The sequence below is a fragment of the Habropoda laboriosa genome, unplaced genomic scaffold (genome assembly GCF_001263275.1).
Source record: "Habropoda laboriosa isolate 0110345459 unplaced genomic scaffold, ASM126327v1 scaffold47, whole genome shotgun sequence".
Taxonomy (NCBI): domain Eukaryota; kingdom Metazoa; phylum Arthropoda; class Insecta; order Hymenoptera; family Apidae; genus Habropoda; species Habropoda laboriosa.
The window spans coordinates 643,427-651,471 of record NW_017100176.1 but is presented as its reverse complement, the minus strand read 5'-3'; the positions used below and the strand labels follow the sequence as shown (position 1 = coordinate 651,471).

The window sequence follows — 8,045 nt, the reverse complement described above, 5'->3', positions numbered from 1 at the left end:
AAAAAAAAAATTATTAAGCATAATACTATAATCGTATGCTTAAAATGTATTTTCTTGTGGCCGCCTGACAGCAACCTGTAAATCTGGCGCGATAGTGAACATGTTAATAAGTAAATATTGTTCAAATTATATCGTGTTTGATATCATATTCATCAGAAAAATCTCATCAATGTGTTAAAAAAAATTCCAGATGTAAAAGAGTAAAATTAAAGAAATTATATTTTTCTATTATGATTTGTCGAGCCGTGAAATCTCATAAAGGAAACCGACTGGTGTAGACCTAGGCGTAGGACCATCTATACTGTCACTTGTAGAATCCAAACTCATCGACTCTTGTAGAGAATTTACTGTACTCCTTAAATCGCGTAATGTAAAAGTACGATGCAATTCCAACTCTGGTTATCAAATTGAAAGTTTCATGTCGAACAGTACAGAGTGCAATTTACCATTCTTGACTAATTCATTTTTCCCTATAGTTACGTTCAATTTTATTGCATTTTAACGGAAGCGATTAAACTTTTGAGCGATAGCGTATCTCGATGAAAGTTGCTGGCAACGCTGATTACACTTCCCTTCTGAAGTGACATTAATATTTTTGCCGTGGCAAGGAGCATTTCGTCTGTTATGTATCAGTCGTGAAAGACACGACGTCTGCTGCAAGTATCGTCGAAATTAAAAGTCCGCGAAATGACAAAATTATTAAAAACTGATTGTTTGCACACTTCGATAGTTTGATTTCCTCCTGATACAAAAGTATTTTTAAACAATTCATATTTTATGGGATGCTTGATACTTTTGGCTAAGGCTGTACACTGTTGGGCTATTAGACACCTGTCGAGGTACCTTAACTTCTGAAATACGGTTCCAGCTGTGAAGTGACTATTTTTCGTCCAGTATTTTCTGATTGCAACGGAACTGTCCAAAGTAGAGGCACATTTAAGAAAGCGCTTATCGATTATGGAAATGTAAGTTTCCGCTTCTCGGCGATTCAATTCGCGCGCAGGCTAGACGGACGCATTAACTAAAACGTGTACTCTCCGTCCCTTTCGGAAAGTATAATGGCCCCGATGACAATCACCGTTAATTGTACAGGCATCGATTGAACATCATGGCTCGTATAGCGTGGAGATGAAACGATACTTGAGGCCGGCCGTAAGTTATCTAGATGATCATCTTCAGAATTGTTACACGTGCATGAAGGGATTTTGCATGTCATTGTGTCGACGACATGTACAGGCAGTTGTAAGCCTCTGACGATAGCACTAATCCATGGAACAGTGAATGACAAGTGACCTTTCCGCCTGTACCGGTCACTTGAAAATCATCGTGAGACTGTATGAAGCATTATTGGAGTAGTTAATGAAATTCAGAAAATAACGTAAAAAACGATGATGCACGGTAGGAGTTCTTCAATGGTGATAATCAAACGTATATTATATTCTGTATGAGATTTAAACAACGTATACTACATACATTGGCGTTCAGAAGTATCAGAACACCTGTTATGTTCCTATAGAAAGTATCATATAATTTAAATTACATTTCTTCGTTGAATAAAATTATTTGTACTCGTTACACCACGAGATTCTAGATTGAATATTTTTCTTTAGGATCTTAATAATTTTCTAATGATTATTTAGATTTGCTTCACGTTCAGTATGTGTACTGATACTTTTGAACGGAAGTGTATACTGTATAGGCTACTTCAGGATACTTAACAATATTTTGCATTAACTGCAAAAAGTATTGTTAAAAAAATTATCATTATTTCCAATACAAGTTGTTACAAGTATTTTAAATCATAACCAAAATGACAAACTTATTCCAGCGAGTAGTTAAGTTACGTTAAAGCTTCCATTTATAAGCTTAGCATATGTATGTCGATCGTTATTATGGGAAACTCAATATTATGAGAAAAAGATGACTCAATATCTACAACCTGCATGTCATAATATTCCTCGTAAATCTCTTACATGTAAATATATAGGTACATATGCTTACTTTTCTCATATACAGGGTGTCCCAGTTGGTTCCGACCAAACTTTGTCAGTACATTCTATGCGTATAAGTAAGAGAAAAATATTATATAAACATAGGTCGTTTGAAGCTTCATTAAAAAGTTACAACAGTAATACGCAACGAACTTGCGTTTACTATGATGCAAAGCTTTGAACGACCTATGTTTATATAACATTTTCTTCTTACTTACACCCATAGAACATACTGACAAAGTTTCATCCAAATAAAACTGTGACACCCGGTATATGTAACTTTCACCGAAGAAGCATTAAACGTACCTTTCTGAATAACCATGTGCACGTGATTAACCTAACAAAAAGAATTCATAGCTCGCGAAGGTACCGATGTTCAACAAATAAGTTTGCCATGACAAACATAAATACGAGCATTATACTGAAATCGCCAAGGGATTGCTATTATTCGAAGCTCGATAGTAGTACAAATACTTGGCTGACGTGTGCAGTGGCGTTGTATAATCGCGAAAATATAGACATTTATCGTTCGCGAGCGGAAAACGGCTAAATTAATCCTTCTCGGCGAAAGCTTAATAACGATTTTGTCGCAAGTGAAGCATCGTATTTGCCTACTTGCGACATATCGACGGACCAAGGATTATTATGCAGCACGAGGAATTTCTCGGACACGTTGTGTATCGGAACAGTTAGTCCGTTTGAACAATAATTAGTCCTCGAGGGAAAACGGCGAACAATGGGAAGTGCTTAATTGTTGACCTCGTATATGGCTTCCTGAAATAGGTGTTTCGGGGGCAGCGTTCTAACAAGAATATCAGAACCGATAGAAAATCAGCCGTTAAACTTCGCCACTTGAACTCCACCGGGTTTATCCGTGCGAATGATTAGTTCGATTTCTCTCTGTTATACCATTCAGATTTCTACAACGAGGAGGAAACCCTCGTGGAAAAAGAGCAAATATCCGGAGGGTGTCCAAACTAATCCTGGAAAATCGTCCGAAGCCAATTACAGCTAATTACAGAATGTCAATAAGAGAATCACTGAAAAATATTAGATAAAACGGTAGTAAAATCGTTTAATTGTTAATCCTAGGACGAAGGATATCATGATAGTTATATACACGGTGGATGCCGGGTCAAAATTGGGTTGCTCGGAAATTTCGTAGCGAAACTCAAACCGTCGTATCTCCGTTTCTAATTGACATAGCGATAAAAGTTCAACGGTATTTTCTCTACAGTTAAAGGGGAATCCAACGCACTACTCGAATAATTCGTAAGGTGAACAAGGGTGGATATAAGTCGAATTATATTTCTCGCAGTGGAGCGTGGACGTTGAATTTTTCGTGGTAACGCTTCACCGCAGAGAATATATGTAGTGCGCTTTGGGAGTAATTTTAGTAAAATACCTTTTGGGTTTCATCGCTATCTCGATTAGAAACAGAGATACGTCAGTTTGAATTTTTCTTACATTTTCGAACTTTCCCAACGACCTAATACAATCTTCATCGTACGCAAGCAAAACTACATCTTTCTATTTTACTAGTTCAAAATTATACAAAGATATTACGATCGAACTAATAAAAAATACTTATAATACAAGAAGAGAAGAGTCGTGACGCTGTTTCGAATATCACATGAAACAAGAGGCATCTAAATGTCGGGTCACCGATGACCCAGCATCCGCCATTCGAAGGTTAATACACATAGAGCTGTAGAATTTAATACAAATTGGGGAAGCTTGTTCGGCAAATGATCTGAAATACGCAAATCCAGCGATTCACCTTGAAAACGTGAAGTAGAACAAATTGCGATGTTGAACATTTGATAAATGAAGACATAATTATATGAATCAATTAACTGTGCAGATACAGTAACGAAACCTACCGCTGCAATAGTACAGTATTTCAATCGTGTAAGAGCCGCGCCAGTTACGTAATTCCATGCTCACATTCATTCTCCAGTTTCAGCAGAAAAAATTTGATTAAAAATTGGCGATCTTGCTGCTGCGATTGTTCCCTTTCTGAGTCAATTAATTCTAGCCTCGTAACGGATGGAATAGAGTAGGTTGAGAGAGAGAGAGAGAGACTTATTTCTACGTAAAACGGTTCTGAACTTGTGTCCATGAGATACACGGCTGTCGTTAGGGAAAGGTTAAGTTTCAGCACATTACGCGACCGGAAGAACAAGGCAGCAAGGGAGGAGAGTCCGCGCCCTGCCCTGATTTCATCGACGAAGATTGCATTTTGAAAAATAGGTTAGGGAATTAATCAGAAAGAGAAGTCATCGGGGAATCGTCGAAACGTCGTCTAGCCGGGTAACTTCTACCTCGAGGGACAAGAGATTAAACAGCCAGTAAGCTGAAATCGCCGTTTCAAGAGGACATATTGAAGATCAGTCGTGCTACTATTGAGGTCAATGCGGCGCGAGTAATTTCTGGATTATATAGCGACCGTAATCCTCCTACTGGTGTAATAACATCGTTTCATAGACCATTATCCTGTTTTGCTGGATTGTGGTAACGTTGTTATTTGTATAACCTCGCGTAATTTTTAATCTAACGTCGAATTCAGTTCCTTCGTGTGGAAAATGTTAGGAGTCCCCTAAATTTCAAGGATTAGCACCTTTGCCATCATCCCCTATACTTCGTACTATTTTTGCTTACATTCTTAACGTCTGCATTTTTTTACCAATTTTACATACTAAAATGCATGCTTTGTTTCTTAAAATAATTGAAGAATAAAAGAAAAAAGGACGAGGGTCCATTTTTTGCCTACTGTGATATTTCGGTATAAATACGGTATTTTTCATGGTAGAAATCAGTTTTGTATTTAGAAATGGGAAAAGAGATGAAGCTTCTAAATTATTGCCATTTAAACAATAAGAATACATAGAAAAAGAGGTGAGGGTATCAATGTGTGCTTGGAAAAAGAGCGCGAGTGTGCAAATTAAGTGTAAATTAATTCAATAATTTCTGAAGAATCAGTATATTTAATATTTTACTCAGAATAAAATTAAGTGTGCACTCGTCCTTTTTCCCTTGATTCTTCATTTGCACTGTCATTCGTAAAATTTGCAGAATTCTACGCTACAACATCAGCATTGAGTAATATTCGATTCAAAATTTTTTCATAAATTTATACTTTATATTTAATAATTTTTTAATATGCAACTCTTCAATTACTCGGCGTGTGCTCTTCCACTGAGCAAACACAGATGTGTCAGTAGAATAAAGAAAGGATCGAGATTTGACAAATCATCTGTAAGTTCCAGGTGTACAGGCTAAAGAGAAACGTCTCAAGGACCTGGTAGAGTCTAATAAAGAATCGCGATATAATTCTATCGCATCGTAAAAAGGCGATCAATGAAAGCATTGTAAATTGTACGACGTATGTACATATAAAGCCGCACAACGTGATTCGAGTTTCTGAGCAGCGGGTATACGCGGTTCATTCAGGATCCGTAGGGGTTTCGTGATTCTTGTACTGTTAACGCAAAAGAATAACTCGGCTATGAAGTCATCGATTCAGAAAGCTTAATGCTTGCTTTTCTATTCTTACGAGTGTATTTCATGACTTGCGATTCGTTCTCTTGTCGCTTCGAGACGCGACACACAACCTAATCCTTTGTGTACCGTGCCTGTGTATTATAGAGTGGTTCACTGCTGTTACTTATTACGCGTGCAGAAAGTGAAGGAGAGTAGTAACGCGGAAGAACGACGTTACCGAAGAAAGAAAATTCTCCTCTGTTGCTACCATTTCACTCGAGTTTCTTTCCTGAACACGTTTCACGGTTTTTCCATCTTTAGCTGCCAGCTTGTGCAGGTTCGACGAAGCAGGTTCCCTTTTCTGCCCGAAATCAGCTTAAAAGGATATTCAGGTTTTCGGGGTAAAAAAACATCAGCACTCTTTTTCTGTGCATTTTTCCACTCCTCGCCAGTCTGGAGAATATGTGTCTGTCAAACGATTTTTTGAAGTGGGATAAATTGTAAGAGGTATGAAGGTTTGAATGACTCAAGACCACGTCTGAAGCAGATCTCGAAAATCTTTAAACGCGGTTTTCTCGAAACCGAGCTCTCCCAGGCTCTCCCGAGGTTTCCTCGAAAACTATTGAACCGATTGCTTTCCCCTTTAGACTGCATACTCAGAACATCTGTCGCTATCGTTTGAACCAAAAATCAGGTCAATATTTCCAAAACTTTGCTATTTTTTGGCGCCTAAAATTTACGAAAATCGCAGAAACCGTATTTTTGACTTTAACTCGTTGCCATTTCGTAGAAAAATTTTTTAAACTTATGATCATGGAAGGCGTCATAGCGACACTCTTAGGGATTAAAAAAATGTTCGGTTCAATTTTTTCTGACCAATAGTAAAACCGCTATCCTTGGGAGAAGTCAGGAAGAATGTCCGCACGTCACGGTCATATAACTTTGACTGGCCTTACGCAGCCGAAAGATAAATAAAGATATATACGAAGCACTAATGTTGTAACTTTTCTTGTCGCCTAGAAAAGAAATGAAGAAAGCATCCGTCTAAACCCAAATACGCTCTTAACACATTGCCCACCTATGTAATGGATCTACCATTTTCTACGGTGTTATTTACGACGAATGATACTTCGTTTTCATATACGTACTATTTTAAAAAATTATTTTCCACAATATTCCACAATTTTACATTATTAATTTTCCTAACACAGAATTTTTTACCATTTTTTCTGGAATTAATTTTAACAATTTTAGACATCTGTTCAATCCTAATTCGTTCGGTAGATAATGTAATAACTTATTACTAATAAGGTGCAAGATAGGTGAGAACAATAAACACCTTTTTATCAATTACATTTACTAATAAAGCAAAAATTTTACATCAATTCCTAATAATAAAACGTCAACTTTTTATCTAGAATGTTTCTGTTTATGCATAAACGTTTCGACGAGGAACAAAGTAGAACAAGTGAATAACATTTTCCTATATATTTGCTTCAAATGTTAGACACGACGTCTGTTGAACGTAACAAAATGTGCAGTGCTTGTCCTTTTACCTTCATCGCTTCATTGTTTTCTGTAGCACAATGTGCCAAATGAATAACTGGCAAGCAAACATAGCAACAGATTGTATGTAACTACTAGTTCAAAGATGTAACTATATTTGTTAACAGTATAAACTACGTTTATGACAATAATAATAAAAAATAATCAAAACTGCATTTTGCATAAGTTATAGTTTACTTATTTTTAATTTTAGGGAAAATTTCGAACGATTCTTCGAAATTCCAATTTGTCTTTGATATCAGAGTGAAATGTTAAATATTCGAAACGAAAAATTAAAAACTTCCAAAGTTTTCACTCACAAGCAATAATTTTAATGCAAAGTATTATAGTGCTTTTCTCATTTTCAAATATAGAATTATACGAAATTTGCTTTTGGTTTCAAAATGAAACATGTTGAATACACGAACCAAAAATTAAACAAATAAAAATTGTTCACGCACACCTAACCTAAACTCTGCCTAAGAAAAAGGGAAACGATCGAGTGCAAACGAACTAGTTGAAACCGTGTCTGACATGTGTTATATGTTTCCTGAATAAAAGCTAACGTGACTATTTCCACTCCTCTTTATTTGAGAAGCAAAAGTTTCTCCTTCTACGCCTGTTCTACCGCGTTATCCTTTTTACCTGTTGTTCGCGGGCGGCGTTACATTCTTAACAAGACCACGTAGAGCAACTTCAAAATAAAGAGCAACATAAGTCACTGAAACGTGTTTGCGGTCTTACATATCTCTAAATGAAAATGCCTGAAAACATGATGTTTCGTTGGACGTAAATAATTCTGCTATTTAAAAAAACGTGAATATACTTGTTTAAAAATTTCACACTTGAAACGAACTACTAGAGAAAACAGATACGGAAACAGTAATCTAATTTTTACAGAGTTTTGCATTTTTTTAGCGGTAACTTTACAATAGTACATTTTACGACAATAGCAATAATATGAAATATAGAATTTATGTGAATCGCTTGCGTTTTTTATTGCTATATTTTTTTTTTTGGTACTTT

At 36.3% G+C, this 8,045-nt stretch overlaps 1 protein-coding gene across 1 annotated transcript in view; it reads right to left on the bottom strand.

Annotated features, from left to right (window-relative positions):
• LOC108578789 (peripheral plasma membrane protein CASK) overlaps positions 1-8,045 on the bottom strand; it is a 280,873-nt gene that overhangs the window by 160,150 nt on the left and 112,678 nt on the right. The gene's annotated exons all lie outside the window — the stretch shown is intronic.